This window comes from Gigantopelta aegis, unplaced genomic scaffold (assembly GCF_016097555.1).
Source record: "Gigantopelta aegis isolate Gae_Host unplaced genomic scaffold, Gae_host_genome ctg3223_pilon_pilon, whole genome shotgun sequence".
NCBI lineage: Eukaryota > Metazoa > Mollusca > Gastropoda > Neomphalida > Peltospiridae > Gigantopelta > Gigantopelta aegis.
Window position 1 is genome coordinate 24,313 of NW_024533239.1, and position 13,175 is coordinate 37,487.

At 33.5% G+C, this 13,175-nt stretch overlaps 2 pseudogenes; both read right to left on the reverse strand.

Annotated features, from left to right (window-relative positions):
* Positions 1-1,542: 1,542 nt before the first annotated feature.
* LOC121391989 lies at positions 1,543-2,843 on the reverse strand (annotated as a pseudogene).
* A 56-nt stretch (positions 2,844-2,899) lies between these two features.
* Positions 2,900-9,630, reverse strand: LOC121391990 (annotated as a pseudogene).
* Positions 9,631-13,175: the final 3,545 nt, after the last annotated feature.

The window sequence follows — 13,175 nt, forward strand, 5'->3', positions numbered from 1 at the left end:
ATCTGGGACGTTCACAAAATGTGTCAGATAATCTCATTTGTCAAACATCTTCAAATAGTGCTACTCACACCGTCACAGTTTATGCCACACAGTTAGAGGAACCTAGCTCTGTCAGTAATCCTGTACAGTCAGCATCACCCACACAAAAGTAATTACCTTTTAAAAAACATTCCACCTACTCAACAAACGCATTTTGTTGACATGTTGAATATTAGTTTGCCTGGGTCGCTAAAGAAACCATTATTAGCAACTCGGGAACAGCTCCAGGGTCTTGTTGATGATTCATACCTGTTCAGAAACAGCTTGGACCAAGTCCAATATCCCCTGAAAACTGGGATGAGGACGTCGAGAGATATTTCGTAGTGCTTCTCAATTGTCCCAAGTTCATCGCCTCTAACAGAGGAAGAGGAGATGATCAATGAGGCAGCATTTTCAGTTGTGTCTCTGGGATCCTACACTTCTTGTACGCCAAAAGGACTTGTACATCTTGTCAAAAAAATTAGTACGTCAGTTCTCATTAAGCAATAATGATCCCTTGTGTTTGAGATATTCTTCAAGTACTGATGCTGGTAGTCTCAATTGGTACAGGCCTACTCCATATCCACTCAGTAGAGGACCAGATGGCAAGTTTCGTTCTTGTTTTGAAGAGAACTATGAACGTCGTGAACAACACATACAGGAATTGCAACGTTTGTTGTCAGAGAATATGGCTGAAGAGCAAGTCAAACAAGGACTATTGCTTCAAGCTAAGGAGAAAAAGGACTACTCTCTAGCTTTAAGTTTACAGGAACAACTATCAACACTGGGTAAAAAAAACAGAGAATTTGAAAGCAGAAATGTCACGCACTAGAAAAGTTCAACGACGCTCATTGAGACATCAAGAGTTAAAAAAATCTAAAAAGAATTCTGAGGCTAGTTCAAACCAAGAAACAAATCCATCTTTTGATACGTTGTCAACTGAAACCATGGCAACCACAACAGCATCACTAGTGGACATTCCGCCTCTAATAAATATGATACACTCTAAAACAACATTGATAGAAGAAAATCAACCAAACACATCAGTCAATCCAGTAACCATAGCAACTCAATCTATTGAAAAAACCAATAATGGGAACAGCATCATCAGTAACAGAGGTAATCCCATCGCTATAGCAACTACATCTGCTAACATTAACCCATATCATTAGTTACGGTACCCTCACCTTTAAATATGGGTGGTGACTAATGTGAACCCTAACAATGACATTCCTATACAAATACCTACATTTAAGCATGAAATAGTTACCATGGAAACATCACCCATGCTATAATTTTTAGCAGAACTCACTATTGTTAGTTTCATAATTTTTACTTTATTATAAATTAAGTATTAACCTTATCTCTTTAATATAGAATACACTGGTACAACAACACAAAATTAATTAACACTTCCAATTTTTTTAAAAAACAATTCTTGTACATAATTATATTACATGCAACTACACACAGAGATGTATTAGACAATAGTGTTTTAGCTTGAAGTTGAAAGTAATGCATGATCTATTGAGTCTGAGGCAAACCAAACTCATCCAACAATACTCCATCCTAGACAATAATATAAAACATATTAAGTGTCAGTGAGTGGTTGATGGGGACAGAGATGTCTCTTTTTATGTAGAGAGCACAAAGATCTTACCTTGCTTCTAACAGTATCTGTTGCTCCTGGTACTTTAGAAGGAGGGTCAGGTACATTTAGTGTAGCATCCAGGAAGGAGTCATCCTCTTCTGCTAAAAAGTCATCTTCCTATGCCTCCAATTCTAAAATTGCACTCAATAAATGTGAGGTAACAGATTCCTGTTATTCTTACCAGCTTCAGTCTCTTCATCAACATCCTCAGGAAGTCCATATTGCCGTCCTAATACATCTTGAACTTCATTGGCAGTTTCCATCATGTCCTCCATTTGATCTTGAAGATCCTGTTATATAATAGATATGGTTGTTAATGGTGTAACTAGTGACACATGACATCATGTGACTGTCACAAGATTGATTTGAATCACAGTAGTACAAGTTAGTTAAAACTTGTTTAAGTGGACAGTGTCAAATTGGCTCAGCACATTATATAATACTGTATAGCAATCAATGTATTATATACTTACAACCAATGATAATTATTGAGGTTACTTACTTCTATTTTGCCTATATCTACTTGCTTATAGTATTTCTTCATATCTTTGAGTCCTCTTTCATTGCATCTACAGTTTGTTTTCGTATCTTTTTAACATTTGTGTAGTGAAATTGGCTTGTTCCATGTTAAAGGATTGATTACGTAATCCTTCAAGTTGGTTCTCATATAATTTCTTTTGTTTTAGCACTCTCATTGCTCTTTGCTTTACCATGTTCTAAAAAAGAGAAGCTCATTAAATAGAGGTATGAATTTATTTATATAATTAGGCAATGGCACTATGTAAAATACTATTATAACCAAACTCCACCCTATAGTGTCCAGGTTAAACAGTAAAGAATTACTTTATAACAAGTTAAATGGCATGCTACCATAGGTGACATTCAATTCACCTTTGAGGGGCCATCTCTCATTTTCTTCATCTGATCACGATATTCTTAATTCAAGATCTAACTTGGATATCTTCTTCTCTATTGACTCAGCTCTACTATCAACCTGTGATAAGAACAATGTATAGATCAATAGCAGCTGCCATAGTTTGAATCATAGAATAACTATATAGTAAAGGTGAAAGTAAATTGAACTAGCATTTCTACTAAGAACTTACTCCTTGGACAGCATCTGTCAAGTTGGAGGTGGAGCTTTCTTCTTAGCACCTCCAATAAGTCTGTTCATAATTTACTGATTAGAGTAGCACTATGTTCTTACAACAATTCGTCTTCTTTACTTTTCTAAAGTGATTTTTGTCGACTGATCTGAATCACGAGAAAGATCCAATATCACTATTCAGTATTCACTTCTTGTTGTGACCCGTCATGTGATAAGACATCATTATGACATCATCACTAATGATTAAAATATAAACAGTAGCTAATGAATAATTCATAATAACATAGCATTTCAATTAAGTCCACAAATAATAATAATTATTTGTCATCAAAACCAGGAATAGGAACTTTTTAGCAAAATCTTCTACTCTGCCCTTCAGCTCATTTATCTTAGCCATAGCTTCATCATCTTTAGCTAGAAATTCTTTAAAACGTTAGTGGTTGACTTGCCACCTCCAGCCATAACCTTAGTATTAACTTCAACAGCAATCTTTAACTCCTTCATCAATAAACCTAGCCACCTGTCTAATATCATCTTCAACCATATATCTTGATGTGAGTGCTGGAGTACCTATACATGTACATATCTTGTTAACTAAGGAGATACAGAAACTATAACCAAGACGAATGCCATTAGGACTCATACATTCTTGTCACCAGGGACAGTATTCTATTGGCTGTAATAAGATGCTAATTTCCAGTACCCATTCAACTTTTGCACCAGAACCATCTATACCTATATGTATTAAACAAAATATTACAAACATAACTGGAAAAAGTTCCACAAATAGTTATACTATTAATGTCGGTTCTATCCACTTCACTAACCAGTACTGTGGAGATCAAGTAACTAAGATGTGTATCTGTACCACCAGAAACAATATTATAACCACATGACATAAGAGTTTCAGCCATTGCTTTAGCATTTTTCACAATCTGCTCTTGGTAAGTTACAAACTCAGGTCGACAAGCCTATATGAAACACAAGATAATTACAATTCAAGTACTACACATCAAACTGACTTGCTTTAATGCTACAGCTACAGCAGCAATTGCATGATTATGAGGACCCTCCTTGTAAAGCAGGGAAACAGCTGCATTGATTTTCTTCTCAAAATCATACATAATTCTTGTCCTTGTTTGTTGACTTCCTTGACACCTTTACGAAAAAAGATCATACCAGCTCGAGCACCCTCGGAGAGTTTTATGTGTAGTAGTGGTCACAATGTGAGAGTGATCAAATGCACTTGGAATAACCTTAAAAAATAGATGAATTGATCTCCTCTCTCTCTCTCAATTGTCATTTAAGAGAACTATCGTTTTTATGTCATATAATTTGACATACTTGAGCAGCAATCCAGACCACTGATGTGGGCTATGTCTGACAACAGGTAGGCTCCATTTTGATCTGCTATCTGTTATTGAGTTAATAGTTATAATAATTAGTTATAAATAAACCTTTCTCATTCGCTCGTAATCAATGCATCGTGAATAGGCACTAGTTCCAGCAATAATCAACGAGGAATGAAATGATTTAGCAAACTCTTCTAACTGATCATAATCAATGAGTCCTGTCTTTACCTGTTAGAGAAAAGAGAGAGGGAGAGAGAGAGATACAGATTGTAAATAAACTTATTTCTTACATCAATATGATAAGGCATAGCATTCAAAAAATTTAGAAGTTGCAGAGACTCGTTAGATCTCTCATAAAACCATGAGTAAGACTAATAATACCAATAGAAAGCAATGGTTCCAGTTGAGATAAATGTAATACTTACTGTCCTCATCTGGTAAATCAAGTCCCCTAATACGATCATGTGGATTAAGGACACCAGTAATATGCAGCAAAGTTGGCAGGAGATCCTGTTCAAACAAGATATAGAATAAACATAAGGTATTATTTAGACAACAAACTTAGATAAGGAATTTGTAAGTTAAGGTCAAAGTTCAAATATACTACAAAATACATACATACATACATACATATTGATATATATATATATATATATAATAGGAAATCAAGTCACTTCTTTCTTACCTGAGTAAGGTTGGACATTAACACCCCATTTGTTTGGGTCAAGGTGAAATGCTTCCAAATGCTCTCTTTTGACAAAGTATTTCAATTTCGTCAATTATCTCATTGCCACCATAATACGCTGACCAGGATATCCTTCAGAGTATTTATTATTAAGACAACTTCCTAGTGCCTCCACACTGAACGACTAGCAAAATTCTAATATTGCAGTAAATTAGACATATTTTTATCAAGTTAATTACCTCCGATGCAATAAGCTCTAATCCACATCTTGACGTTCTTTCTCCTCTTAATTAAAGCACTAATTTTCAGGATCATCTTCTTGTAATGGCTCTCTCAATGTCCAAGAACTTGCCATTGCAATAGGAATTCAACTGACTACTAGCAGCAACAATCCTGACCTTTGAATGAGTGAACTAATACAATTATTTTGTAATGCAGCCTTCTTTACTTACTGTTCTAAAAAGGCTACTTAGCATTCCTTAGTCTTCAATATTAGAGTATGTTCTTATTGTCACAACCAAGCAACAATAAAGACCACCACTTTATTTTAAACAAAGAAACAGCGTGGTTATCAAAGGAGACACACCTCTTATACACGTGGTTGTTTCAGTTACATAAGAGGAATTAATACATTATGTGAAATATATGTGGCACACAGTTAATAACATCACCATAAAAACAACATAAAAATTACTATTAATTTAGAAACATCAGAGTAATCATTCAATCAACATAATTATTTCTATTGAAATGTTGGAAGTGAGATAACAAGTTAGCCACTCTCGTCAACATTGGTTGATAGACCTACAATGTTACATATCATGTGATCTTTGATACAAAATAGTATGTACATTTTGATGTATGCCTTCTTCTGGTTCTGCTGCCAGCATATATGGTGGAGCTGAGCTGACAGCTGTTGAAAACGGAGTTCCAGGATCCATTAGTGTAGTAAATGAAGAGGTGGCCCCAGTTAATTATATTTAATTAAAATATGTTTGGTACCATGTTTAGCTCTGTAAGCTGCTCCTAGACTGGCTGAATTGGTTGCACCAGTATATACATTAGCATTGAATACATTGGCTATTATCTGAATCATGTGATTGTCACATGACTAAAATAACATACAGAATTGCATGAACTAATTGCAATATATCTCTATATTTTGAGAAGCTCCTCCTGTTGCTAAGATACGAGAAGTAGGCGTAATCCGATAACCCAGAGAGTGGGCATGGACATATTTAGCTAAGAATTGTCCCTCAATAACAGCTCGTACCTCTCTTTCAGGAGACAATGAAGAAATTTGAGAATCATCAGGACCAAACTGATGAACCCCTTCTACTGGTGGAGTGATCTCTGGATCATCATAATAAAAACCCTAGGAGACAAATAAGAGTGACCCTCTACTTTTAAAGTCTAATTACCTATATAGCCATCATTTCCCAGGAGGTGTGGCTTTCATTAGTTCATTAAATACCTATAAAAAGGACGCATAACTCAATGGATCAATACATGCATAAGACCTTCCAGTCTCCCTCGGCACACTTTGATTTCTTATCCTCCTCTCTTGTTATAGACCCGTTCTTATAACTACATACCCAAAAACTCAACATTTCATTACATAACACATATAAGTACCATAGCAATGCCATGTAGGCGGAGCTATCTACTGGATTAATAAAAACATGACCCATTAATGAGGATCAGCTTCAGTAATCCAAGAAGACAGTATCACTGGTGCCTAAACTAACCTAGATAACCAATCAAAATAAATGCCTGTGACTAAACAATGTAAGTCACATGACAAGCATGTTGCTTACCACAACGTTCTCCTTCTTGTAGTCTCATACCAGCAAGTGATAATATATAATAATAATAATAAATTAATTGAAAAATTACATTTCTTACAAGGGTTATCCCCAGTGGCTGCAACAATCTTACAATCAGCATTTAAAACCATATCGTCGTACGTAGTACTGTGAAATCTTGGCCTAAATATAGTACTTATAATGAGTCATAAAGATATCTATATATACCACTACTGTATTTGAAGGAACAGGTTCACCTAACTTTGACCTCAAGTCAGGACAACAAAACTAAAAAGATAATAATTGTAGTACATCTGTGTGGTTTATATATAAGTGTTTTCATAATCAGTTCATTACAATAAGATGATTGTTTAGTCAATACAAATAAATTCTTTGGAAGTGTCCACAAATACAATAGTGGTCCTCATGACTTACATCTAGTGCTTCTTGCCACCATTTTTTACTCTTAATATCCAGTAAATTCATTCCAGATCCTAAAAGTCAGTATTAACATTGAGGATAATACCTTGATACTTGTTATGTTACCATCACTGTAGTCTATGGGTTACATAACAACCAGCAAAATAGTCATACCAAAACTGCTAACTAGAGAAATTCTCGAATTGAAAAAACAAAAACATAAATTTGATAATAATAATAATGATTTAATTACTTCAGGGTTCTTTAATAGCTATTGAATTTACAGTATTCAACTTTGCAATTTGATTTCCTGTAAACCGAAATAGATCTATAGAAAGGAGAAAATAGGAAAATTAGAGTATAGGGAGAGGGAGCGAGAGAGAGAGAGAGAGAGGAGAGAGAGAGAGAGAGAGAAAGAGAGAGAGAGAGAGAGAAGAGAGAAGACCTCATAGCTCTGGAACCTGTTCTCTTAGCTACTCCAAAAGAGAATGTAAACTTATATTATGACAAACATGAAATATTACTAGAGTCCTCCACACTGCTGTTCTAATTGATGGCACTGTTCTGTTGTACTGGAGTCCATCCCATATTGGGGAATTGGGAATACTAAAGTATCCTAATAATGGAACAAGGACAAATGAATAAATAAATAAATTAATTGATGTATAATGGAATTGATAAATAGTAAGTACTTGTAATTGAGGACTAGTGTCTGTGAAGGGTCTAAAGATTTTAATAGCTCTTCAGACCCATTTTTCCAGTACACAGATCCATGTTGTTGACCACTCCCAGATATTGCAGCAACTGCTTCAAATGGAAACTGACACGCTCTCATGTTTTCCATAGACGATCCAGTGCCTTAAAAGGAAAGTTTAAACATACCAGTGGGAGGACTTCATACCTCTACCCACATTATGGAAGGCACAGTGACTGTCCGTCCATCTTCATGTTTATTGACTCCAACCTTTGGTACTAAAAAAGGAACACACTATATGGGTAATTACAGAACATCACATTGGTAATCATGGACTATCTACTGCTTGACAGCAGCTGTTAGTTATTATATACTATACATAAAATTATATATGGTAACTAATTGCTGTTTTATTACATGTTGTTCCTTTGGCAAGTATTAAAACATTGATTTGTTTCAATTTTCTATTTTAAAAATAATAATACAATATAAACAATATGTCAATAACTATCAAGCTTCATTTTCATCAGTAAAGTGGGTCAATATTAATTGTCTTCAATAGTTTATCTTTATTTTCAATATAATGAGATCTGGGAGACAGCTACTGCAGAAGTAGCAACTAAATTTGAATAAGTCATACTAACAACAGGAGACAGACCAAGAAATGTAAGAGTAATAATGTATATATATAATGTGTGTATTGTTCTGGATATAGACTAGAGTTAGACCCAAATAATGAGAGAGGAAATTAACTATTGCTGTTATAACTGCATCAAAACAAAGTCTAAGATTGCCAGATTCAAACTTTGTAATATAATGTAAATAATATTGATTATTGCGACGTTTGTCACTTGAAATAATGTCATAAATGTTCTTCAATTATGACATTTTTGAGACCTACATAGACACAGAATACAACAGTGATTACCAGGTAGCCATATTTAACAAATATATCGTCTATATTTAAAACAAAACCCAAAGAAGATTCCAAAGTATATCAGACAAGTACTGATTTGAATTGATTGAAAGATCATTGAAAGACAAAAGATAACAATCATTAGTTTATAATGTTTGTTCTGACAGTATCTCTCTCTTTAAACTTGATTCCAATACCCACCGAAAGTGTATATTACTAGCCAATATATAAGACATTAACACAACACCAACCATAAGATAACTAGCTAGTCAATCTCTTAATAGATACTTGACAATACTGACTGGATCAAAGAGAGTAAAATTATAAATATTTCTAGAAGTTTCAAAATACATGAATCATTCTCTTGTTTCTTCTTTAATTTTTCAAATGATATAAATGTTTATTAAAACAGACAATACAAAAATGACCAGATATAAGTTCAGTCAGGAGGATGTAGTATCCTATTAGTTTTGTTTGAAGAATTTACAAGTATTCTGAACACAAATAATCCAATTAAACACATCAAATGATAAGATAATGACATCAACAAGTTTTGCAAGCAAGAATATACTTTCCAAGTATCAATATATATTACCAAACCTCATATTGAACAAATCAATAGCTTACAGTAGTATTTTGTCATATTAATATTATGTCAGACATGCTACTGCTGCATAAGGAATCATGTGATTAGTTTTGATAACTGAAAAAAATGGTGGGAAACTTTACCACTATGCATGAACATTGTAATAAGGAAACAAAATGGAATATCAAATATTTGTATAATAAAAATTTGTAATGTATTGTATGTGGAATGATGCTCTTGTCTTATGAGGTTCAAAAAACAAATAAATTATTAAAAAGATGTAACATTTTCTTGAAGAAGGTGTTGTCTATCAGGTTCTCTAGCACCGTGACTTTGAGCATTAGAATCATCTTGATTAGATTCTCTAGCATCATTACTTTGAGCAGGAGAATCATCTTGATTAGATTGTCCTAGCATCATTAACTTTGAGCAGGAGAATCATCTTGATTAGATTGTCTAGCATCATTACTTTGAGCAGGAGAATCATCTTGATTAGATTGTCTAGCATCATTACTTTGAGCAGGAAATCATTTTGATTAGATTCTCCCACTACCACGACTTTGAGCAAAGGATCATTTTTATGAAGCACAGACAAAGTAAACACCAAACAACTTAAAGAAACAAAAATGGAGACTCCAAGAAAACAAAGAGAGATTATAAGGATTGTTCTTTTCATTGTTCCTATAAAGAATACCAGTCAAGAACAAGAGAATTATACAAGCTAGACAATATATTATTGTAGCAATTCCAAGGACAACTCGTTTCGGTAAATGAAACGTTTGTTTCCACATTGTTCATTATAATACTGCAGAATAAAACTCCCATCGATTATTCCATTTGCTATGAACATGGAGATACTAGCTAAAACAGCAAAAGAGAAATAAACACTTTCAAAATCATCACTATACATTATTAGACTAAAGAACACTGCAAATGTTGATACACATGCTACAATTTGAAAAACTTCGTAACCAGAGTTATAATTACAGCTGTAGAAAAACATTTTAGGAAGTTTTATAATGAGTCTCATAAACTTGCAAACAGAGCTGTTTAGCTGATAACAATTGTTACAATAACTGCTAATGAGTAGAAAAAAAAGTGAAACACAAGAGCCACATAGCTTGGTATAACAATCTCTTAGCCAAAAATTAATATTAGTAACAGGACCAATATGGAAAGAATATAAAAAACTCAAAGAGTCTTATTATTAGATGAACATTCTTCTTTGAAAGGTTCTGTGCTGAAATGACAACACTTTAAACAAAGGTATATTGTAGAACAAGCAATGGAAGACCAGTCATCAGAGCAGACACACGCAACAATAAAATCGAAATGATTGAATTAACACTTGAGTTAATGCTATATCTTTGTTAGCATTGTTAAAAATGGAGTAATTGTCCAAAAACAAGTAGGGATCTTGCCATCCAATCCAAAAAGTATCAGATGAAGAGATGATAGTATCCCCACAAAGTTTGCCAAAAAAAATATGGGGGAGAAAATTACTATATATCTTGACAGCTCCATAGTTAATGATTGTAAATACCAATCCTGTTACACTCCAAACTCTCAAACTGCTATCTGTGACTGACGAGTGTCAACAATGTACAAATCACTACTGTTATATAAAATACATTGAGAGGTTGATTTCCCTGGTAAACTCCCTAATTTCCGTTACTTTACATGATCAGACTGCCCCTTTACTCATACTACATCAGATTACATAATTTTAAAAGGAAACACAACTAGAGTGGTGAATATCTGTACATTATGTTTTACAATCAAAGAGACTAAATATGTAATAATAATAGTAAATAACCATTTATTGTATGGACCTGCCCTCATAATATGAGGACCATAACATGAATATCCAATTGGTTGGACAAGTGGTCGAACACAAATAATCTTATCAAACACATCAGATTATTGAGATAATAATGTCAAAATTTTTACAGCAAGAAATACTCTCCGGATATCAACATGATATTACCAAATCTCATATTGACAAATAATAGCAGAATCATGTGACATGGGAGTTTTAATAACTATGAAAAGCATAATAACTGAACATCAAATTATATAATTATAATTATTGAAAATGGTTAATATGGTTTATTATTCAGTTTCTTTTTGTCTGACTCTTTAGGATAGTGATTGAAGACACGATAGAACTGTCGATAAAACAAGGATATAATGAAGTGATATAAGAGAGATTCCAAGAAAACCAAGGTAATTATTATAAGTAACCTTCCTTTATTGCTCCAATAAAGAATAACAGTCAAAACACTTAAGATAAAAAAGACATGGTAGCAATTCTAGTTACAAATGTATCAAAGTTTCAAGAACTTAGAACTCTTTTTTTTGTATTTTCTTTTAACAACGAGAGAGAAAAAATGTCCATCGATTAATTGCATTCTCTAAATCAATATGGAGACACTAGCTGAAATGGCAAAAAAAGAAGATTATTTTAAAGCTTTGTTGTCTATTATGGTACTAAAGAAAAATAGCAAATGTCAATGAACATGCAGCAATTCGACTTTCTTTAATAAAGTCACAATTATAATAGTATTGCTTGTTTTACATTTCCAGAGACAGATTGAGTCTTATGTAGAAAACATAGTTCAGCCTTGCCATAGTTTACAATGATTCCCACTGAATGGAAAAAAGTGAAATTGAAACAGCTATGTATCCAGTTGCACAATATCTTAGCCACAAATTACATACTACTAATTGGACCAGGTAGAGAAGCAAGCACAGAGAGCTCAAAAAGTTACCTTTAAAAGTAATTTTGAAATTTTGTGTGGATCGAAAAACCCGGTCTTCTTTAGGTGGTCTGTACTGGAGTGGTGGGATCTATTCCTTCTTATATATATGAAATAAAAGCACACTGAACAGCCAGCACAAAGACCAAATAGAATAGCCATTCCACCAGACCACCAAAAGGAAATTGTAGAAATCAAAGCCACAGTACTTGATGTTGATTTGCCTTTCTGCAAATGAAAGATTTTCATTACCATGTTGGGCATTTTGGTTATCCAACACATAAACATCGATGATGAAATTGATGGTATCCACAATCTTTGTAATCAAAAGATTACAGCAAATAGAGACACAAAATGGACAGCATCATGATGCAAAAATGACAGCTACAATCGTTTTACCTATACTGGTCTAACTTTCTTGCAAAACAAACTCTCAAACTTGTTTTCTGGTATGTATAACTACCAGTATCCTTTTAATTGTGTGTGTTGTTAGTGTTGCCAATGGTGACTAAAACATTACAAGGTAGTTTTTCCCCTGGTAAATTACCCACATATGACATAAAAGTAGTGATGCTATTTGTAGCTATTGCTCCATCAAAATCGTATTAGGGGGAGGGTTATGTATCCCAATTTAATGTTTAGCCTTAACTTTCAGCTTCCTAGAAACATCTGAGATTGCCCTTTTCTAACACAGGTTCATCCTTATAAACAAGATATATTTAACATTTAAATAACATGTGACCTAATTGTATAAATTTACTATGATATCCCTTAAAATTTGTAGCTATCACAAATGTATTGTTTATTCAGCTTCAAAAATTGTTATAATTGATATAAGTCTTTCCCTTAAGTAAAAAATATTTGTAAAATATACATTATTTTACATGTTAAAGATATAAATTCAACAGAAACTCTTTTAAAAGAGCATCATCATCATATCATCACCACTCCTCAATAGTCCATCCAATCCATCATCTTTATTTAAACAGGAAATAGCCACTAGTCTGATGATGAAGACAATACATACTTGAAGGACATTAATTCCAGCAGAAATAGCAAAAAAGATCAGGATATAATGTGTAAGTTCCTTTGTTGGCTCATAAAATATGTTGCTGTTTAGATAGATCAAGATCGAGTAGCTGACAAATAGCTAATATATATATTAGGTAGGTAACGAGAAC